Here is a 24,753-nt window from a genome sequence, read left to right as displayed (position 1 = left end):
GCAGACAGGTAAGTCACAGTCCAATTTAACCAACCGGAGCCTAATATAGCGCAGGTCAAGGTCAAGGTCAAGGCTCTTTATTTGTCACATGCATAGTTATACAAGTATAAAACACAGTGAAATGTAGCCTGACACACTCCTCGACATGTGCAAAAAAATTGGGAGGGGGGGGGGGGGGGGGGGGTGTAGAGGAAAAACATTATATTCAAATTCAAATTTTTCAAATTCAAATTCAAATTCAAATTTTATTTGTCACGTACACAGTCATACACAGTACGATATGTAGTGAAATGCTTGGACAACTACTCGTGACCTAAAGAAAACAAAAAAAGGAAAGGCTATGAATAAGATAGGAAATAAATATGCAAAATTAAAAAGGGTAAATTTAACTAGGAAGGAATAAAATATAAATTAAGGTTAAAAATGAAATAACTGTACAACACAAATTAGAATGAAGGGTAAATTTAACTGGGAAGAATAAGATAAAATATATAAATTAAAGTTGAAAATAAAATAACTGTACAACAAAATACACAATACACAATATAGAACTATATAAGAATGTATGAAGAAATCTAAATATAAATAAATATATACACAATAACAGCAGCTGTACAAGTATTAACTGGAAATGAAGAATATAGTGACCAGTGTTGTGCAAAAACAATGTCCAGAAAGTCCAGTGTGTGTGTAAGAACCATATGTGTGGGTCAGTACTGTGTGGTGGTGTGATTGAGAGACCGTATCGCCTGCGGGAAGAAGCTCCTCCTCAGTCTCTCTGTGTTGGTCTTCAGGGAGCGGAATCGCTTTCCTGACCTCAACAGAGAGAACAGTCTGTTGCTGGGATGGCTGAGGTCCTTCACGATCTTCCTGGCCTTGGTCCAGCACCGCCTGCTGTAGATTGAGTGCAGGTCAGGGAGCTCGGAGCGGATGGTGCGCTCAGCTGACCGCACAACCCTCTGTAGAGCTCGTCTGTCCTGCATGGTGCTGTTCCCGAACCAGGTTAAGATGTTTCCCGCCAGGATGCTCTCTATGGTGCACGAGTAAAAGTTCCTGAGCACCTTGGAGGGCAGTTGGAAGTCTCTCAAGCGTCTGAGGTGGTAGAGACGCTGTCGGGCCTTTTTCACCACGGTGTTGATGTGACAGGACCATGACAGGTCCTGCGTGATGTGAACTCCGAGGTATTTGAAGCTGTCCACTCTCTCCACTGGGCACTCGTTGATGACGGGGGTCTGGTAGTTCCTCTCCTGCTTAGTGCTGAAGTCCACTATCAGCTCCTATGTCTTACTGACGTTTAGAAGGAGGTTGTTCCTCTGGCACCAGTTCTCCAGATTCCTAATCTCCTTCAGGTAGGCCGTCTCGTTATATATATATATATATATATATATATATAGATATATATATATATATATATATTAGGGGTGCAACGATATTCGTATCGATATTGAACCATTCGATACAGTGCTTTCGGTTCGGTACGCATATGTATCGAACAATACAACATTTGTAATTTATTTTATCAATTTTCCTTCTGACGATGCTGTCTGTGTTGAGCGCTCAGTGAATCTGCGTTCGACTACTCCGCCTAGGCTGCACTGTCCAGCGCAGATCCACTGAGCGCTCAACACAGACAGCATCGTCAGAAGGAAGAGGGCAGGGCACCTCCCCCACCCTCATTCAGATCTGGCGTTTGGAATTATTTTGGTTTTCATGTGACGTATGACCCTGAAGGTAAGCGAGTCATGGACTAAAGTAAAACAGTATGTTGGATGTGCCACGCAATGCTCAATTACATGGGTGGGAGCTAGTGTGTTAGCGCAGTTAGCTCGTTAACGTGTTGGCCGTCTAGCCCCATGCACGGAGCTATCGGCGGTAGCTCGTTAACGGAGATTTGCCGTGTTGTGGCGTTAAGGTCATTTCAACGAGATTAACCTGAAAGCACTAGTGGGAACACAACGAATATGACTGCACATTTACGCCGACATCATCCTAGTGCAAAGACAAGTGGAAGCAGACAAAAAAAAGCAAGCATGCTACTAACTTTAGCCGAGTCATTTAGACAGCTGTTAGCACATGATTCTCCTTATGCTGCTGAGAATATAGCCCAGAAGAAGCGAATAGTATAGCTTTTATTTTGGAAAGAGCCATTTCTCTGTAATAAACTCTCTTTTCCAAAGATGAGTGATTCCTCAATCAGATACAGGGCTTGCAATATCGCTAGCCCGACGTCCCGGAGCTAGCGATTTTTTCAGTCGGGCTACCAAAATCTATCTCTTCCCTGCCCGTCGGGCTATTGTAGGAAAAATATATGTCAATGCTTTTGCATTCTTTCAGAAATGTAGCTGGGTAATTATGTCATTGGCATCGGTGAGCCACTGTCAATATGTGACATATTGAAGTCGCGTTTGAATTTGCGCTTTTTTTTTTGCTTTCACTTTGCAATCGTGCGAACTGTGTATAGAGAGCGACAGCACTGATCTGTGAGTGATGATAATTTGTGCACCAATTCCTCTGACATCGTCTTATTAATCGTTAGCTTACTATGCAAACATGACACAGCAAGCTTAAACATGTGAGAGGTTGATCGCGCAGAGAATCGCTGAGCTTATGTGAGTGCGTGTGTAAAAGCATTTCAGTTCTGCTGAGCCAAATAAGACAGGTCAGGGTGAAGAAGTGACAGCCAAAGAAAAGCTTACCACAAAACGGAGAAGTTATGACAAATCAGACTATAAGGCAAAAAGAAAGTGCAGCTTTATGGTTTCATGGACAAAAGAATTTCTGTGGCTGCAATATGATGAGCTAAATAACCAGGGCTGCACATAAGTGGTCCGCAGGTGCGCATTCGCTGTCAAAATAAAAAACACGCACAAGGGTTAGGGTTAAATTTAAAAACTGTACTTTTGAGTTAAAATATATATTTATAATTTTAATAAATGACAAATTAAAAATGCATGAACATTTTTTGTATCGAAAAAATATCGAACCGTGACACCAAAGTATCGAACCGAACCGAACCGTGAATTTTGTGTATCGTTGCACCCCTAATATATATATATATATATATATTAGGGGTGCAACGATATTCGTATCGATATTGAACCGTTCGATACAGTGCTTTCGGTTCGGTACGCATATGTATCGAACAATACAATTTTTTTCAATTTTTTTTTTTTTCAATTTTTTTTTTTTTTTTTGTGTCCCGTTTGGATCTATAGCCATCAGAATTGTTGTCTTGAGGCCAAGAAAGATGCCAAGAGGATTTATTTTAAGTGGATCATCATATTGGTCCATTTGATTGACCTTTATTATAATTATGAATTTATTTTATTTTCAGTTGCAAACGGGACAGACATGACTGTGGGATAGGACAGGGGGAAAGAATGAAAGAAAGAGGGGGAGAGAAAGAAAGAAAACCAAAGGGGAGAAAAAAAAGAACAATACAAAATTTGTAATTTATTTTATCAACTTTCCTTCTGACGATGCTGTCTGTGTTGAGCGCTCAGTGAATCTGCATTTAACTACTCCGCCTAGGCTCGAGAGTGCAGCCTAGGCGGAGTAGTCGAACGCAGATTCACTGAGCACTCAACACAGACAGCATCGTCAGAAGGAAGAGCGCAGGGCAAGCTAGCGAGACAGAAGTGGACCTCCCCACCCTCATTCAGATCTGGCGTTTGGAATTATTTTGGTTTTCATGTGACGTATGACCCTGAAGGTAAGCGAGTCATGGACTAAAGTAAAACAGTATGTTGGATGTGCCATGCAATGCTCAATTACATGGGTGGGAGCTAGTGTGTTAGCGCAGTTAGCTCGTTAACGTGTTGGCCGTCTAGCCCCTCTGTATAGGGTAGCTCGTTAACGGAGATTTGCCGTGTTGTGGCGTTAAGGTTATTTCAACGAGATTAACCTGAAAGCACTAGTGGGAACACAACGAATATGACTGCACATTTACACCGACATCATCCTAGTGCAAAGACAAAAACAACAAGCATGCATGCTACAAACTTTAGCCGAGTCATTTAGACAGCTGTTAGCACAGGATTCTCCTTATGGAGACCTGATATGTTTAATATGCTGCTGAGAATATAGCCCAGAAGAAGCGGATAGTATAGCTTTTATTTTGGAAAGAGACATTTCTCTGTAATAAACTCTCTTTTCCAAAGATGAGTGATTCCTCAATCAGATACAGGGCTCGCAATATCGCTAGCCCGACGTCCCGGGGCTATCTCTCCCCTGCCTGTCGGGCTATTGTAGGAAGGAAAAATATATGTCAATGCTTTTGCATTCTTTCAGAAATGTAGCTGGGTAATTATGTCATTGGGTGAGCCACTGTCAATATGTGACATATTGAAATCGTGTTTGAATTTGCGCTTGTTTTTTTGCTTTCACTTTGCAATCGCGCGAACTGTGTATAGAGAGCGACAGCACTGATCTGTGAGTGATGATAATTTGTGCACCAATTCCTCTGACATCGTCTTATTAATTGTTAGCTTACTATGCAAACATGACAAGTGAAATCTCCCGCAGCTTAAACATGTGAGAGGTTGATCGCGCAGAGAATCGCTGAGCTTATGTGAGTGCGGCAGGATATATATTTCACTACGATGACCTGGATGATTGAGAACCTTCACAGACAGATATATATTTTAGTTCTGCTGAGCCAAATAAGACAGGTCAGGGTGAAGAAGTGACAGCCAAAGAAAAGCTTACCACAAAACGGAGAAGTTATGACAAATCAGACTATAAGGCAAAAAGAAAGTGCAGCTTTATGGTTTCATGGACAAAAGAATTTCTGTGGCTGCAATATGACAAGCTAAAAAACAACACGCACAAGGGTTAGGGTTAAATTTAAAAACTGTACTTTTGTGTTAAAATATATATTTATAATTTTAATAAATGACAAATTAAAAAGGCATGAGCATTTTTTTTTTGTATCGAAAAAATATCGAACCGTGACACCAAAGTATCGAACCGAACCGAACCGTGAATTTTGTGTATCGTTGCACCCCTAATATATATATATATGTATATATATATATATATGTATATGTAGTATATACATATATATATATATATGTATGTATATATATATATATATATATATACATATATATATATATATATATATATATATGTATATGTAGGACCACAGCGACCTCCCTAAACAGGGTCCAGTAACCATCACAGTGGCAGATATCCAAGAAAGGGTCTCCAGTATGAAGAGTTGGACAGCACCAGGGCCCGACATGGTTCACGCCTACTGGCTGAAGAAGCTGACTGCACTCCACGAGCGTCTGGCAGCACAAATGAACCAGCTGCTAGTTAACGAGAGACACCCGGAATGGCTAACTGAAGGCCGGACGGTCCTGATCCCCAAGGACCCCAAGAAGGGACCGGTCCCCTCCAACTACCGACCAATAACCTGCCTCAGTACTACATGGAAGCTCCTGTCAGGCATCATATCGGCTAAGATGAACAGGCACATGGGTCAATACATGAGTGGGACACAGAAAGGAATTGGCAAGAATACCAGAGGCGCAAAACACCAGCTACTGGCAGACAGAACAGTCAGCCGAGACTGCAAGACCAGACTGACCAACCTGTGCACTGCCTGGATTGATTACAAGAAGGCCTATGACTCAATGCCCCACAGCTGGATACTGGAATGCCTAGAATTGTACAAGATCAATGGGACCCTAAGAGCCTTCATCAGGAACTCAATGGGGATGTGGCGTACAACACTAGAGGCCAACTCCAAGCCCATAGCACAAGTCACCATCAAGTGCGGGATCTACCAAGGAGATGCTCTGTCCCCACTGCTGTTCTGCATAGGCCTGAACCCCCTCAGTGAGATCATTAACAAGACTGGCTACGGATACCGACTACGGAACAGAGCAGTTGTCAGCCACCTCCTGTACATGGATGACATCAAGCTGTATGCCAAGAGTGAACGAGACATCGATTCACTGATCCACACTACCAGGCTATACAGCAATGACATTGGAATGTCGTTCGGACTGGAGAAGTGTAGTCGGATGGTATCAAAGAGAGGGAAGGTAGTCAGAACTGAGGGGATTGAACTACCAGAAGGCAACATTGCAGACATAGAGGACAGTTACAAGTACCTGGGGATCCCGCAGGCAAATGGGAACCATGAAGAGGCCGCTAGAAAGGCTGCAACCACCAAGTACCTGCAGAGGGTCAGGCAAGTCCTGAGGAGTCAGCTGAATGGTAAGAACAAGATCCGGGCCATCAACACGTACGCCCTGCCCGTGATCAGGTACCCTGCTGGGGTAATAGGCTGGCCAAAGGAGGAGATAGAAGCCACTGACATAAAGACAAGAAAGCTCCTTACCATGCATGGAGGGTTTCACCCCAAGTCCAGCACCCTGAGGCTATACGCTAAGCGGAAGGAAGGGGGCTGGGGACTGGTGAGTGTCAGCACCACAGTCCAGGATGAGACAAGGAACATCCAAGAATACATTGGGAAGATGGCCCCAACTGACCGAGTGCTCAGTGAATACCTCAGGCAGCAGAAACCCAAGAAAGAGGGGGGAGACGAGGAACCATCATGGAAGGACAGGCCCCTGCACGGTATGTACCACCGGCAGATAGAGGAGGTGGCTGATATCCAGAAATCCTACCAGTGGCTGGACAAAGCTGGACTGAAAGACAGCACAGAGGCACTAATCATGGCAGCACAAGAACAAGCTCTGAGTACAAGATCCATAGAGGCTGGGGTCTATCACACCAGGCAAGACCCCAGGTGCAGGCTGTGTAAAGATGCCCCAGAGACAATCCAGCACATAACAGCAGGGTGCAAGATGCTAGCAGGCAAGGCATACATGGAACGCCATAACCAAGTGGCCGGCATAGTGTACAGGAACATCTGTGCCGAGTATAACCTGGAAGTCCCGAGGTCAAAATGGGAGATGCCCCCAAGGGTGGTGGAGAATGACCGAGCTAAGATCCTGTGGGACTTCCAGATACAGACGGACAACATGGTGGTGGCTAACCAACCGGACATAGTGGTGGTAGACAAACAGAAGAAGACGGCCGTAGTGATCGATGTAGCGGTTCCGAATGACAGCAATATCAGGAAGAAGGAACACGAGAAGCTGGAGATGTGGAGGGTGAAGGTAATGGTGGTCCCCGTGGTAATCGGAGCACTAGGTGCGGTGACTCCCAAGCTAGGCGAGTGGCTCCAGCAGATCCCGGGAATAACATCGGAGATCTCTGTCCAGAAGAGCGCAGTCCTGGGAACAGCTAAGATACTGCGCAGGACCCTCAAGCTCCCAGGCCTCTGGTAGAGGACCCGAGCTTGAAGGATAAACCGCCCGCAGGGGCGTGCTGGGTGTTTTTATATATATATATATATATATATATATATATATATATATATATATATATATGTATGTATATGTAGTATATACATTGGGTGAATGTGCAGTAGTAGCAGCAAGCAGGTGAATTCTGTACATTAATATGAATAGACATCTGACTATTTTACAGGATAGACAATATAAACATATTTAAAATTAAAGGAATTGAAATGTACATTGTGCCTTGGTTTAGTGTCTGGAAGAGGTAATAGTAAGGTAATAATTTCACTGAGCTTCTTTCGTTTAAAGATTTATTTAGGGTTAAAGAAAAGATAGAGTGGGCTATAAATGTTTATTCTGATGCTGCTATGATCAAAAGAAGCATTAATTTTGGTTCAAAATGGGTGGCTGTAGCTCAGGTGGCAGAGCAGGTCAGCCACTAATTAGAAGGTCGGTGGTTCGATCCCAGGCTGCCTCCTGGCTGTGTGTCAAATATCCTTGGGCAAGATACTAACCCCACGTTTGCCACCTACTGGTGGTGGTCAGAGGGCCCGGTGGCGCCAGTGTCCGGCAGCCTCGCCTCTGTCAGTGCGCCCCAGGGCAGCTGTGGCTACAATGTAGCTTGACATCGCCAGTGTGTGAATGTGTGCGTGAATGGGTGAATGACTGAATGTAGTGTGAAGCGCTTTGAGGTCCTTAGGGACTAGAAAAGCGCTATACAAATGCAGGCCATTTACCATTCAAAATGGGAAATAAACAGCAGCTTTCTATGATAAAGTGACAGTTTGATGCTTTGTTAACCCATCCATCCCGCCCCAGATTACACAATTACCAGTTTGGACTGGGCTAACAGAGAGAAACAGACATGATTACCAACCATAGCCAGGTTCATCAATCAATTCCGATCCCTCCCAAAAACCAGACAAACAAAACACAAACTGAACACAGAAAGACGAGCAGGTTCAAATCCAGAACATTGTCGCTTTGACTCAACTGAGTAAATTATAAAAGTTGTTTACTTACATTAATATCCTAAAAGGATCTGTAAATTAAACGATTTGCTTCTTTAGAAGCTCCTTTAAAATGTAAGCTGCATCACAAATCAACACCTCTCTCTGACATGTTCCCTTTGGTCAACTGATTTTTGAGTGTGTTGTTGAAATACATCATCTACACTGCACTGCCAAAAGGAAATAAAGCAAAGGAAATATTTCTGAAGTACTTCATTGTATTGCATCATTTCCTGTTAGCACAAAACGTTAGGAGTATGGTGTTTTCCTATACAGTCACTGAAATTGAGTAAACAAATGTTTCTTTATTCTACATACACAGAGTAACAGTATGTTTGTAGTAGTGATGGGATTTCCGGCTCTTTTTAGAGAACACCAATCAAGTATACATAGTAAATAAACCTCAGGTCTCCAGTAGATTTTCCACCAGACTGCTTGGTGTGGTACTAATACAATACCAGAATCTAGGTTAGCACATTTTTCCTTGTGTTGTTTGACCTCATAGTAGCTTGTGTGTTCTAATCTATTACCCACTACTGCCAGCCTCACTTAGCTACCTGCCAGTGAACCATCAGCTTCCAAGCTTCCCAGACCAGCTCCCTATTCCACAGCCACCTGCTCAACTCACTTTGCCAACCTCCAGTCTCTGCTAGCTACCATTCACTATGAGAGACCATCTTGTTGCCACCTCTGCAGTCCTGGCTGTATTACAAAAAAATCCTGCTGAACTGCTTAATCGGACTCTTTCAGAATCTTGTACAGTTTTTAACAAAAGCAGTCCACAGTCTATGAGCTGCTGACAAATATCGAAAACCTCAAATATTTTAATGCTGAATCCTTTTTTTTATACCAATACTGTCTTCCATTGTTTACCTTCTGCACAGATCGTAATTGTTTAAAGCCAAATTCCAGTCTAAAGAATAGGTAAAAAATGCACTTTTAACTGGAGACACAGAGGGAATTGTGAGTGCTAATTTTAAGAATCTTTACTTTTTCATCTTAACAGCAACATTCACCTGACAGCTGTTATTCACACTGTATGCTTTACTGCACATCTTTTTTAATGGTTCTTTTCACAGACGGCTGCAAAGGTTGATTAACAACTGAGCAAAGTTCAGGATTATAAACATCACTTAACAAGCTCAAAATCTTTTTGAATGTCTTGAGGCCAGAAAATTTTTAGATGTCAGTTGCAGTCAGAGTTGATCATCAAGAGCCAGCATCAAAAACAGCAGCATTGTGATTTATGGTCAGCAGGGGGCATTGACGATATCCAAACTAACGGAGAGGGACCGCTGGTTTTTCACATTATCTGATGTGATCTGGATCAGTGCTGAGTTTAACAGCCGGACTCCCCTCCATGATGACTGTTTGTTCAGTGATTTTCAGGACTGAAGCTCTCAGCAGCTCATTATGAGGCCTGTTCACACACTAAAGCTCTCACACAGTAAAGCTCATTTGGTTAAAGTGCTCAGCAGTGACCCTAAATCCCCTAATTTCCTCTCCAGCAAACTGTTGGTACTTAGAGACTCAATGCAGTTCACAACTGAGCTAAACAATCCCAGACAGACTTTCTGGGGTCTTTGTTCTGTTAAACAAGTAACTTGGCAGAAACAAAGGAAAAAAGAGCTGTCAATGCAGGAAAACTCAAACAATTTAGCATACGTTAATATCAATAAGTTACAGACAAAACCCAAAACTTTAAGCCCACTGGTTCCTGTTGAACACAATAATCTTTATAAATGTCTCAAATATTCACCATAACAATAAAGACAATAACAGCGCAAGACTTGGCTGGGAAACTGCCATTCTTGTGGATATTACGTTGACAAGTACCAACCTAAACACGACTGCACAGCAAACATGGTAGCAAGCTCCTCAAGCACTACAATACATACTGTCATACCTCTGAAACATGCTCAGGAACAGCTCGAGCAACCTGACAAAGACCCCAAGGTGTTCAACCCAGAAACCCAAAGTGTCTACTGTAACCCACAGGACTCCCAGATCCTCCCTGATAGGTCAGAGCTGTTTTTGCAGCAAAGTTATTTGGATAAGTGGTTAATTTGTGACTTATTGGTGAAGTTTCATTCTTTTTTAAATGCCCAGGAATTCTTTAAATCAAGTGGACACTGGTTCCTCAGGATGCTCACTGTAAAAGGAAGCTATTATTTAGTATAGTTTAGCCATTTAGTTTAGCCAGACACACATGTAAAGACAGTTCTTACTGTACACATCAGGATTCAGGTCTATGTAGAAAAATCTGAAGCCTCAATGACTGGAAGTAAAATGCTGAGTTTCTCACATCCGTGTGGATGAATTTTGACCCATGCTTCTTTATATTGCTGATTCAGTACATTTAAACCCCTTTTCCATTAGTACCTACTCAGATCAATTCGGCACAGTTCGCCACAGTTTTCAGTTAGGTTTTCCATTAGGTCATCACTAAAGTGTTACTAAAATGTGACGTCATCATGCTTCATGCCACCGATTGGCTGGTCAGTAGCATCACTGGACGAGTGATGAGTGTGTCTCATTCACAAAAATTAAAACCACCATTTTTGAAACCTGGCAACCGAGCAGCGGGTATATTCTTGCCTCGACGTCCACCTTTGTTGTAGCGTTTGTGTCGCATATTAATTATGTCATTTGATTATGTCCTGTTGCTATAACAACAAGCACGCACACACGGATTGTAATGGAAAACCAGTTGATCCGAGTCAAGTCGTGGCAAGTCAATCTGAGTAGGTACTAATGGAAAAGGGGCTTTAGGTTTGTGGGCTTTTGTTTATGCACAGTGCTCTTAAGGTCCCATCAGCACATTTTAGTCAGGCTGGGAATTGGACTGACTGAGCCATTGCAGCACCTTGATTCTTTTATTTTTCTGCCAATCTGCTGTAGATTTGCTGGAGCGGATCACTGTTCCAGTACATGATCCAATATATCGGACAGATTGAGTCATGCTGTCTTTGGTATATGGAGGAGTTCATGGTTGATTCAATGACTGGACGGTGCCCAGGTCCTGTGGCTGCAAACAAAAAATAACTGGCACCCTTTCAGACTTTTAGTAGACCACAGGTATCAATTTCAAAATCCTCCCATTGTTCTCAAGTTATCACATTTACAAGATTTTCAGAAAACTTGACCTCTGCTCTTAAAGTCAAGGTCACTGAGGTTTAAACTCATCTAAGATGTTTGGTAGAGGGGTAAAAAGCCCAAATCAACAGGCCTCCATGACAGTTGGTCTGATTTTGGCCAAACATGGCATGGTCCATCTCCATGTTAGTTTCATCTATTCAAAGGGCATTGTTCCAGAAGTTTGCACTGTCATGAACTTTTAACATTTAGCATGCAGCCTGTAGAGTCTTAGATGCAGCTCTTGGGTTGTTTTGTTGTTTTGAGCATTGGATGGCCCGACTTTGGGAGGGGCAGTGTGGCATTGTGTTAACAAACACAACAGAAATAAACATGTTTACATCCTTCTACAAAAAACAAAACAAAAAACAAGAAAACAAGATGTCATCAAAGGTCACCTCTTCTCACCTACACTATTTTTTCACAGCTGTGATGAGGAAGTTTTTCGGTGGCAAAAACTTTCATCAAATATTGTCTCACTATAAAATCTTGGACCATAACATCATATGTATATTATGTGGAGTTATTAATAGATGTTTTCAGAAAGTAATCCACTCGAATTTGATGGTTTTTAACTGATCAGGACAGAAATGAAAAACACTCTGTAGCTGCTTTACCACACAGTGTTACTGCCTGTATTCAATGTGTTCAATTTTTCATCCTCTACGAGACTGCGCGTCTCTCAACCAGATCCAGAGCTACTTCTTTTTCTTCCTCAAACATTTTCTGTGATTTTATAAAACAGATGCTCTCTGTTTCTTTGTGATATTGTTTGCTGTGTTTGCCTCTCGAGTTTCTCAGCTGGTTGTGTTTGTTTTACTGCCTGCACACATGGTTGGTGGATAGATGCTGCTTTCTACTAAGAGCACACTGATGACATGAAAATACAATGTTCTAGCAGGAAACAAAACAAGCACAAGAGCTCACCAACAGGTGTGCAGTGTGACAAAGTGAAGTGTGTATAAACACTCAGAGTCGGTTGGGCAAAGACTACTTTAGAGTTGAGAGGTGGGTAAACAGTGTTTATGAACATTTAGTCTCCTTCACAGCACTGTCTATCAGAATATGCATATAATACTTGTTTGCAGAGTTATTTAAATGTTGGCTTTAGGTATTTGATTGGATTAATACAGAGCACAACCAGATGCAAAGCATGAAAAGCAGAATGGCAACACAACAGCACCTTCGGTTGTCCAGTTCAGTGTACAGGGGATGCATTTAGAATGGAGAACATCAATCCAGTCTCATAAAAATGTGCAAATGATTAATTGGTTTTAGAACACATTCCTTTCAGTTAAAATAAAGATAAAATTTTATTTTATTTAAGTTAAAAAGTCACAAAGCCCACCCATGGATGGAGTTGCATAATTTCTCATAGGCTTGTAAAAGAATAGAAAAAGTCACTGCCTCCCTAGGAATGCAGATTTTTATCCATTGAAACATTATCTTATTGTCTGTAAAGTAAATGTTGTCTGTAAAGAAAGTGGCGATCGTGAAGATCGCCAGCAAACCAGGCAAAACATGAAGATTTAGGACTGCATTTTAGCTGCATGTTAAACAAACCTGGGTTAAGTAACCAAGAGTTACGTGTTATGTTACGTCTCAATTATAGTCCTTACATGTGTTTTCCTTAAAATTTAAGACTTCCGTTTAGGTTTGATATACATAAAAGTGAAAAAAAAGAAGTGAAAATTCCATATACATGTGTAGATGCAAACCTAACCCTAACCTTCACTGGCGCCCTGGTAGACAACAAGAGGTTAAACTGAACTTACTAAGCACCTTTAGTCACTCACAGTAATGGACTGACAAAACTTCAAGTAGAATTTCTGGCCTAATAGCTCCTTATTTACTGTTCAATACAGGTATTTTGCACTGAGTAATGCACTCTGTCTGAACGCTGAATGGTCAAACTCCAGTAACCCCCTTAAATCCATGCTGAAGTCTGACAACGTGAAGCATAGTTACAAGAATAAAATGCCAAGACAAAAGTTTGAACTGCCATCTGTTTAGAAACCAGGATCTCCGATGGCGTATACGTTACATTAACAGACACTCTAGATGACGGTGACAACACAAACACTTAGGAAAAAGCTGTTTGTCAGGCTGAAGAGATAAGGACAATATAGCCTGATAGACGTACAGTTGGCCTTTTTTGGCACAGATGGAAGCTCATACATTCAGCTCCCAACAGCAAGTTATTGATCAGCGTCTGTGTTTCCAGCTCAAGTCAGAGAAGGCTGCCTTCACCACCTGCTGTTTGACAGAGCTGAAACCACATCAGCATGCTGCCTGGATGACTCACTGGATAAAGCACTGTGCTATGTCTACTTTAAGGGACTGCCATTAAATGTGTGAATAGCATTCAAGACTACAGTAGGCTCTAAAGACAAGGCGAATTCAAGAGTGGAAGGCACAAGCATGAACAGAAACTAACCCAAAACAGAAATGCTACAAATATGAACACAAATACACGAGTAAAAGCATCGGCTCCACGTTTAGACTCTCTATTTTGAGTGCCTAAATGAATCTGTACATATGACAGGTATATGTGCATGGTATGCGAGTTGGATATAGAATGCTGTACTTCTCAACTTCAGTGGTCACCTTCTTGGTTTTGTTGCCAACTAATTTTCAGCCAGTAGGAGAATACATCATCTGATCGCAATGCCTTCCATCTATCCATCCATACGTTCATTTGTTTTCTTAACCATGTATCCACAAAGCAGGGTAGATAGTTTATTCACCTTATGCAGTCCAGACTGCAGTGTCAATAATAGCAAACTAACCTGCCTACAAGATAACATTTTTATTAAGCATAGGCTGTACAGGTGCTGTAGTAGTTTTTGGTGTGCATGCATATTAAGCTCATCTACACCATAGAAGAAGTTAGTAGGCTATTAAATGTCTAATTAGAAACATACGTTTTCCACGTCCATAATCATAACATGTTGCAATTGTCATTTTTAATGACAGCCAGCTAACTAGCAAGGTAACAAATTTTCCTCAAGCACTGGAATAATACAGTATGTGTTGTGGTATTTATGCATGTTAAATTATTAAAATGTTGAAGAATTTGTGTGGCCAGTGGCTTGGCAAAGTCTAAAAGTTCAGATAATGCAAAAACTAGTGCAACAGTCTTATGTAATCTTACGTAGTATATAACCCTACAGTGTATGGCATGCAAGTAGAATGCAACAGTAGAATCTAAACAGAGTTATGGTCCTAAATACTTAAGTTTGCACTATTATTTTCCCATGGCTGATCTTTTTATTTTATCTCATCTGTGAAGCTGCCTAGTTTGTCTGTTTCAGTATGAGTGCTATAAATCAATCCCTGATTAATAAATAATGATAACTGAGATATCAGTCCACAGCATGGAGCAGTCATTTGTAAAGACAGCTGTTCTGTTGTTGGAGAGCTTTGCTGTTGTGACACGCTCAGTTGAATTGCACTTTGTCTTTGCTCTTCTTCTCCATGAAGGGTCTAATGAGTAGTGGAGCAGGGCCACAAGACTCAACTGCAAACAGATGTTTGGGGACCTTTAACTGAAACCCCCACTTAGATGAACAATTAGGAAATGTGTGGGTAGCAAATTCATTTTCTAACATTTTCCACTTGAGGTTGTGTTTTTATTCTTTTATGAATTTGGAGCTTATTTCCTTTAATACTTTGCTTTATTCTTTGTGCTTCGTCCTAACAGGTCCTCCTTTGGACAATAAGATGTCTAAAAAAATCTTACAGTGAGAGACTCTTCATTATTCTGCCGTCGTGGATCTGATTAACAGAGAGAAGTCTGCTGCCTGTCTGACAGTTAATTAGCATTTTATCAAGCAGGAAATTAATCTGACGGGCTGCCCAGCTATCACATCATCGTTGACACTCTTTCATCGGTGGATTCCATTCAGTCCACTTTTAATAACCCTGAACACACCAGCTGTCCATACAGTTCTATTTTAAGCACCGTGTATTTAGCTTCTTTTTCACAACAGTTCTTTATTAGTTTAAGTTAAAATTTAAGCATTAATTTTGTTAGTTTTTGTTCATAAAAGTTTTGCCTAGTTTTCATCATTGTTGCATCATTGTAATTACGCAGTGTGTGCTGTGAACTTTCTTATGTCTGTATCTTTCATTATTCATCACTCTGCATTAAGGGACCAAAGTACGTCTATCTTTACATCAGCATAAGTATTCTAGCATTGAGAAAGTACAGCTTACTGGCATTTAGATTGACCACTTTTTTCCCTATTATTTCCAATTCATTATATTTTAAAAATATGCCCAGCCATTGTCGATACTGAAAAGTGAAAGTGAGTGACCTCAACCTCTCAAGGTCAGAGGTCAAGTTTTCTGAAAACCTTGTGACTGCGATAAGATAAGAAAGAAGTCACTTTGAATTTTCTAATTGATACCCGTGAGGGTGCTGGGGAGCATCGCCCTCACTATATGATGTACGCACTCACAGTGTCTAATAGGAAGTTTTGATTTTGTTATGCTTTTGTTTTGAAGTCCATTAACCTCTCTCTCTCTCTCTCTCTCGCTCTCCCTTGAAGTCAACTTCCTGAAGGCCTTAGTCATGGAGTGCACACATGATTATGGCCTAATGATGTTCACCTGAGAGGAGTTTACCAATCACCCACTGATCGTGGGTTAAACCATCTGACGAGATTTTCAGTTTGATTTGATTTAGTTAGTTGGGATATTGTTTAGCTGGGGGTGTTTTGTAATTAGATATTTGTGAGGTGTGTCAAAATAACTGCAATGTTTCACTGTATAGGTTTTTGTAGTTGGGCTGTGTCGGGGTGGGAAGACCTTTTTACATTTTATTGTTGATGGTATGACCAGCATCTATTTAAGGAGGGGTTTGTTGAGCGGCTCGGGGGATTTTTTTTCTAGATGTGTTGCTGGTGAGCATGACGAAACCTCTGTACCACAAAAAAGAGAAAATATATTCAAAGCTTTGAAAACAATTGAAGGCTCGTGTGGTTGTTTTTTCCATTTGGTCCCCTTTACATTGTCGTGCCACCGTTACAATACCATAGTTGTATTTGCTAAAAGTGTTGGAGAAGTATGAATCTCAGTGACCGAGTCCTGGAGGTTGCCAGTAGTGATGGGCAGATGAAGCTTCATGAAGCACTGAAGCTTTTCATCCAATTGGTTCACCCCAGCGCAAAGCTTCTTGAAGCTTCATTTGCTCTAGTAGGACACCTACTGGATGTAAAAATATTAGTTGGCATGAATTTGAAGAGTGTGGCCTTTTGCACACAGCCTGTAAATGTCAACAACAAAAGGAGTGTGTAAAACATGTATATTGTAGTGATGCAGTATACTGTGTATATTTATACTGGCAGGATGGAAAATGATCATTTGGAAATGCTTAAAATGGAAATGATCATTTACTGTGAGGTGAGGTGTGGTTGGGGTGTGGACAGTGGTTGTGCTTTTGTAACGTTGAGGTATGGACAGCTACACACTGAGCCTCAGTCCTGCCTGTTCACATTTTATTCTGTAAAAACTAAATTTTCACTGCTTTTATGACCTTTTTAGTGGGGAGAACATAGCTAGGATTGAATGATTTAACAAATCTTTTAAATCCTTTGTCCTCCACAATGCTAAATGGCTGGGAGTCCTCAATCACCATGCTAACCAGGTCTTCATCTATTTGAGATTGTTCTCCTGAGGAAAGACAATAAAGACAAAGCACAAATATAAATATCACACACGTAACTTATTACAGTTGTATAATATTGTTATATCATTTAGTATTAGTAACATTACAGCATGCTATATTATCATGGCATTTGATGGCTCACCTGGTCTTGCTCCACAATCGGTGTTCCCCTTATTCTCATGCAAAGCTCTGTAGTGCCTAAGCATGGATGAGGTGTTGTTGTTATATCCCAGCTCCCTGGCACATAGCAAACACTTCACCTTGTACAAAGGTAAAGCCGCTTAACATTAATTGTATTGCAGCATCAGTATTATGAAAATACATCTTCTGTAGAAATTTACATGCCTTGTTGGGAGGAATAAGATCAAAATGTTCCCACACAGGGGAGGACATCCTTCTCTTCTTAGCTGGCTCCATTCTCTCCTGACTTTCTCTCCTCACTCTCATAAACCTCCAAACTGTCTCCAAACTCTCACTAACTGCAACTCTCCATCAAACACCCACATTTTGAATGAAGTCTGAGGGGTTTATATCGCTGTCATAGCTCGCGGCAAATTCGAACCACTTCATGAACCAGTCACATGGTACAGCCGGGCAGTGAGGCTTCAGACGTCATCATTTTCAGCTCCTCCCATAAATGAAGCAAGCCTCGATACGCGCATCACGGAAACGCCCCCTCCATTACTCGACACAAGCTTCGAAACCTCGATACAGAACGTCACATCACTAGTTGCCAGTATTTTTAGTAGAAGCAACATTCATCAGAACCGAGATGAAGCTATCTAAAGAACCTGAATGGAAGACGGCCTATGCTGCACAAGTTCATGCTGCAGTGAAGCTGTCCAAATAAGTCCTGCAGAGTTGGACTGGGCCAGTATGGTATATAAGCCACCTCATCGCGCCAAATCCACACTCTGTCTCTACCCCAGTGAGGTTGGTGTGGAACAGCAGCCAGAAGTACAGAGGCCTCAGCCTGAATGACATCCTCATCAAAGGTCCTGATGTCCTGAACCCGATAAGAGCTGTCCTGCTGCGCCCTTGGTCACATCTGCAAGATGTACAACTCCGTCTGGCTGGAAGATTGAGAGGTCCACTTGCACAGATTCTTGTGGCGTGACACAGACGATGCAGGCATAGAAAACTATGCCATAACAAAAGTCAACATTGGAGACAAACCTGCTGGTTGCGTAGCCCAAGTCGCCATGAGAGAAACTGCAAATCTACCTTCATTCAGTCACTTCAAAGAAGAGAAACGTGTGCTGGAAGAAGATGCTTATGCTTATGTCGATGACATCCTGACATCCATCTGAGATGCCTAACAGCCACCTACCTACCTATCAGCTATCTAACTAGCTGGTCAAAATAAATTGAGTGAAATTTAAAGTCTGGTCTTTTTTAAGTGTGGGCACCTCACAGACAGAGAACACTTGACACACCCTGTCTGTCTAAAAAAACTGAACAGTTAGATGACATCAAAGACTTTACTCTGGTTTGGTGCTGTAGTCAAACACGAAATAGATTCTCTGCAAAATATTGGAAATGTAGAGAATAATAAAGGAGTGAGACCAGAGCCACCCCATAAATAAAACTACAAACTTGACATTAGCAAGGCCATACAGAGAAATTCTCATTACAAAAACAGGAATACATGCAAACTAAATGTATTTGAGACCAACCCAGTGGATTGGAGGTTGAATCTTGAGGTTAAAAATCCAATGTTTGACTGTAAGGCTGCAAAAGGACTTACAAATGTAGGCCTATCTGTGGCCCACATCCTACACTATACTGTCAAAAAGAAAGGTCACACTTATAGCTCTTTACTTTCAACGACCCAGAATAAATATGAAATTGACTGCCGTTACCTTAAAATCCTAATATTAGCCCTCTGAATCCGAGTGCACTGGGACCTTTAACTGGCAGGTAAGAACACCCCGTTAACTGTTTTAATTTTAAAATCTAATTTTCCTCAGTGTTTCTCTGAATCATTGCAGGTCATTCTGGATTAGAGCATTAGCTGTGTGTGTTGTTTCCTCCCTGCTGCAAGTGTGAGCATGCTGTTTTGTTAATCTCCCTAAAATGAGCAGGGAGTGGATCTGACAGCTCTCTGTTTGCTAACTGACAGCCAATTAGCCCAGTTTCCCAATGAAAATTATACAGACACTATTCTTGGATTGTGAATCGATGTGACATGTTTCGCTTCCAAATTGCTTAGAAAACTGCTCTGTTTTATTTTAATGGCACTGCAATAAGGAGATTTCAAATGAGAATAAAAGGGGGGTTCTACTTTAATGTTTCTAAACAGGGACAAACTAAGGTTTTTAAGAAAGGAGTGTGTAATGTGAGAATGATCTGTTGGATCTGGTATAAGAACAAAATGTATGAAAACTTTTTGAGTCCTTGACAGTTTTTAAATTGGACTCACTCTACAGTTTAGATGAAGACAAAGCCCCATCGTAAAAGAAGACAAGACTTACTTAATTCACAGCTGGCAATCCAGTTTCAGCTGAAGACTAACACAAGTTATGTTCTAAAAAAAGGCCAGTCAATCCTGAGTCAGTTTGAATCAGTAAAGTCAGATGAATAGTCACAAAAGACCCAACTTTAAGATAAACAAGTCTTCAGTTAGCTCTGTTTTAGTGGTCGGCCTTGTTATAACAAACAAAAAATGGAGTACTTGGTCTGAGTCTCAGTTTAGCAGCCAGGAGATGAAACAGATAAAGTAAGTGTAATTTGTCCGACATGTTTGACCAACTAACCAAACAATGATGCAAATGTCAAAAACATAAACCTTGCTACATAGAAAATGTTAGCATTAGCATCTCCAATCTTGCTAGTCTATAAAGTAGAAGTAGAGTGAGTTCAGAAAAATACTCAAGATGATCATTCACTCTATGAACTCTCCAAGGGCTGTCGTCAGCAGCAGGAAACTCAATGGATGTGTCACCTTCTCCGGTTTAGTTTTTGTGTGCATCGTGGTTGCTTTCCGGATGACTCAGCAATTGTTTCCTATCCCATTCACTAGAATCCTTTCCGCTTCCTCTCATGTTCGACTCAATATATTATTTACTCAATGCACGATCTTTGAGTGGAAAGTCATAATAAAAGTGGAACCACTTGAAGTGTTTTTTGAAGCCCTAATTCAATGTCATTTGATGTCTTTTCAACATAATACTTAAAACCTGGAAACATGATTTTATGAACAAGTAATTTGGACCTAATAGTGTATTGCTCATTCTCCTCAAATCCTGTATTTGAGCTTTTTAATACGCTGTGTTCATGTTGGGACAAACGAGCAGGTAGCTGCCACACAGCAGCCAAGTGTGGGGGTGTATAAGGTGGAGAAACTTTGTTTATTTCATCTTTGTTTATATTTGGTTATTGCAATCAACACGCCATCATTTGCATGTTGGCGTGATGGATAAGCGAATGTCCTCCAATAAAAGTCATTTCACAGCTCAATACACTGATCTAACGGAGGCAATGCAGGGTGCGCTTGTGTGTGTGAATGTGTGTGTCATCGCCTCGCCCTACTGATAACGGGTGCAAACAGCTTGTGGCTAAAAAAAGTCTCAGACAGTAAACAGCAACACGAGGAGCTGAATATGTTTTCACAATGAACTGGAGGGGTCACAGGTCAAGCGCACCTCCCATTCTGCATCGAAAATATGCCACAGTATTCCTGGAGGTGGTATAATCCTTCATCTTCACACAGCATATCAACCTTCCATACTTGCAGCTGTGTTCACATCATGGATTTGGTCTGCTCTGCTGGTTTCACAGGACATCAACTCACCAGGGTCAACCTAAGCATCTCAGACCATTCCACAGTCACTACACTGACATCCCGTCCCCAAATATAAATGTAAAATATTATTCAGAAATCTCTCCCAGAAATATCTTGGCTTTTACTGCGGGAAGAAAAAGAGTCTTCCACTGCTATCTGTTAACTAATCGGATGTCATCAACTATTACAACAAAAACTCCATTCATGTGTTAACTAGCTGGGTCCCAAAAATATACTTGTTCACACACTTTCTTACCTGTTCCCCAAACTTCACTAAAATCGCATCCATATGTTCTGAAAGAAAGGCTGGTACAAGATGCTCTCATAACAGCCCATTTTACGCACGTTTCATCTATTCTGAAAACCAACTATCACCAACAAAGTGACACACAACAAGAGATTTGCTTTTTATGTAGACTTCAACCTCAGCACCATAGCACATAAACACGAGGTCATTCTACCAGCACAGAGCAGGTGAATTCAAGCCTACATGTTTAATAGTCAGACTGGCACAAACGTTAACGGAGCACTTTACAGGGCTGGACTGTACAGAAATAACACAAGTATCTAACTCCTCCTCTTTACTCATGATCACAGACAGCAGGACTTCTTCATCGACGTCATTGCAAAAAACCCAAATTCAGCAGGAACTTAGATTTTGTTTGTTGCTGTGAGCAGCTAAACAGTTTACTCTCTGCATTAATTACATACCAACAGCATAATACAACAGCAGGAAGGATGATCATCTCCAGAGTATGTGGTTCAACAGCGGTCATTGGACTAATTACCTATAATTATCAGCTATTCAGGCTCTGGCACGATGTAACAGTGAATGATTTGTACTTTCTTTGTCAGCATGACGGACAGAAGACAGGCCTGATTAAGTCAGGAAAACACAATAAGCTTACCTGATTACCAGTAAATTTGAGGTTAGGCATGTGCTGCAGACCTGATATGACGTGTGCTGCATTTACTTTGCCTACCAATAATGCAGCAGACACACAAGCTCTTCCTTTCTCCTGAACAATAGCAGCACTTTCATGTGATGTCAACACAACCAGGGACTCTTCCTCATCCTCTAAATGTATTTATTTTCGTGTATGTTAAACTAAACTACAGACAATATTGAGATATTTAAATTATGCAAGTGTATTATTTCAATTTTTGTTAAAGTGCAAAAAAATGTAAGTATTTATTATAGTGCGTGAGTAATTTTGAGGAGTGTGTAACTTCCAGGTGTTTTACAGGAAGGGAAAGCAAATTATGCACTTCAGTTTTTGTTTTGCCTCATGCTGTTTTTATATTAGCTCAGTAAAGGCCATATAGTTTAACATCGTGGTTCCTCACACACCATATCCTGACAGCACTCTTCTAGACTAAGGTCTTGGATGTTGTTTCTGGGATCTGCTGGAGCCACTTGCACAGGTCGGGCATCACTGTAGCCTTCAGCCTCCACATCTTCTCGAGCTCCTCTCTCAGGCATTGGTATTTCTCCAGCTTCTCATTTTTATTCTTCCTGATGTTGCTATCACTTGTTATAGCTGCATCTGTCACTTTGGCCTTCTTTCTCTGCTTGGCCATGACTTCTGTGTCTGGGTAGCTTCCCTGTCTGTATCTGGAAGTTCAACAGGATCTTAGCTTGGTCATTCTTAAGTATCCCAGGGGGTGTATACCGTTTTGACCTTGGAACTTCCAGGCCACATTTGGCATGCATATTATGCAAGCCACTTGGTTATAGTTTTCCATATATGCCCTGCCTGCTAGCAGCTTGCATCCAAGATAAAAAGGCAAAATTCCCAAAGCATAAAGGAGTGCAGAATACTTCATAAAAGATCATAAAATTACACCCACCAAAACTGGAGGACAAACAGGTTGCGCCACACAGCAAGCATAGTCATCACATAATTCCATTAAAATGCTTCAAAAAGCACCAGCAACACAAACACAACAGCAAGCTCCAGTTAAGTGATGCTAATTAGCGACTGGCTACAGCTGCCTGCATTACTACACCTGTCAAACCTCCTCCATATTTCTCCTATGAAGGCAGAAATGATCCATACACTGTGAACATATTGTGAATTTGGAAAGTTGAACCCTAACCCTGTGTGGATTGATTCACTTTTTGAGACAGCTTCAAGTGATCATTAGAGGAACTAAAATTTCTTCAAGGTCAGTGTTTGCGTTTCATCATTTATGTTATGTTTGGAACTATAATTCACCACATTTTAAAATAAATTTATTGTCAATATTGTTTATTATATATGCAGAACACATTTAGTAGCTAAAAAAACAATAATGTGGTGTGTTTGTCAAACAGTAAGAATGAGGGGAAAAGACAAAGAAACGAGGCAGAGAAAAGAGAAAAACTGGAAGAAAAGATAGATGCAGCAGAGAAGTGATGAGGAGGAGGAAGCTGATATAATTTGCCTGTCGGAATTCATTAGGGCCAAACTGGTGAAACACACAGACACACACACACAGAGTCTGGTTTTAATTCCAGAATCTCATTTCAGATCTGATTAATTACTCTCTCACGCTTGACGAAGAAAATCAGCAGCAAAACTGAAGGGATTAAACACACAGTCTCACACACACACCCTCACCCACACACACAGATGGTGAATGAATTATTCATCCAACTCACATGTTTTTGTTTTTGTTTTAAATTGAAAATGCAACACAACAACAACACAATTATATCGGCAAACAATGGCAGAGAAACTGTGTCATGTTTGCGTGTGCGTGTGTGTGTTAATGAGCTCGGCAGATAGATGTTATGAGTTTAATGAAAACAAAAGTTGCACATTTTGGCCACACAAAAACAATTATTGATGGAGCTGCAGGGTAAGCTTGAGCTTTTACAGCCGTCTGCCACATGAGGACTCACAGTTTAAGTCTGCCTACGTGTGCTTTTTATATTGAAACATAAATAAAATGTCATAAAGTCAATATTGGCAGTATCCCAAGCTGGACAGAGAGCAATGACATCGACCAGTTCAACATAACTGGGTTTTCTATGGGTTAGCTGGCTTGACAAATCCTAAAAACAGTTCAGTTAATGGGTGTATATCAGTTATTAATAAATGGACTGGACTTCTACTCGAGAGCTCAAAGTGCTTTATTAAACATATTTTTTTTTTCTACACCCAAGTGCTTTCTATTTTTCACACGTATTCAGACTGATGAACACGCCAGGAGCTAGTGAATAGATGACCTACCTAGATGAGCAACATCCACCCCATAATGAAGCTTTGACTCATCATCTGACTTTTCCTTTCTCCTCATTATTTTAATTAGTTTTTTATACACACTTTTACTTTTGTTCTAACCCACTGGTTATGGCTTGATCCCACTACAGTAAATATAGGACGGCAACCTCTGTCTGACTCAGACTGTCTGAGGTTTGTAATGAGCTGCCTACTGTAAGTTCATTTTATAAATCACAGTCCCACAGTATCTATGACACGATTTGTGGAAGTAGTTTGTTTGTTATTCAGAGTGTACTCTGAATATAAGTGACTTTCTGTGTATGTGTCTGACAGTGACAGACTTGTGATTTATCATAGTTGATTGCTGTATTATCGTACACTATACGTAGTCGTGTTGTTTAACCTGTTTATATTAAACTGGTTCGTTTTCCACCTTGGTGCAGTTTGTTTTTAGCCGATGTGAACACGGTAATCTCATTATCTCATAATCACCAACACCAACAGAGCAGTTTGTTTATGGTGTGAGCATGAACCAAGCTTGATTCGAACAATCCTCCACGTGTATGTTGCAGGTTTGAACTAAAACACTTTCTGTAGTCACGTATGTGATCTGGGATGCAGCAAG

The 24,753-nt window shown here is 41.0% G+C and overlaps 1 long non-coding RNA gene across 1 annotated transcript; it reads left to right on the top strand.

Moving 5' to 3' along the window:
• The first annotated feature begins 3,587 nt into the window (after positions 1–3,587).
• Positions 3,588–16,341, top strand: LOC147325499 (uncharacterized). The gene is made up of 3 exons (XR_015130572.1): positions 3,588–3,712; positions 14,948–15,048; positions 15,168–16,341. It is a non-coding gene; the product is annotated as an uncharacterized LOC147325499 (long non-coding RNA).
• Positions 16,342–24,753: the final 8,412 nt, after the last annotated feature.

This window comes from Aulonocara sp. 'chitande type north' Nkhata Bay, linkage group LG7, assembly GCF_057382095.1.
Source record: "Aulonocara sp. 'chitande type north' Nkhata Bay isolate Kocher_YH1m ecotype deep benthic linkage group LG7, A_spYH_male_GT1.1, whole genome shotgun sequence".
Classification (NCBI taxonomy): domain Eukaryota; kingdom Metazoa; phylum Chordata; class Actinopteri; order Cichliformes; family Cichlidae; genus Aulonocara; species Aulonocara sp. 'chitande type north' Nkhata Bay.
This window is presented reverse-complemented; position numbering and strand designations above follow the sequence as displayed.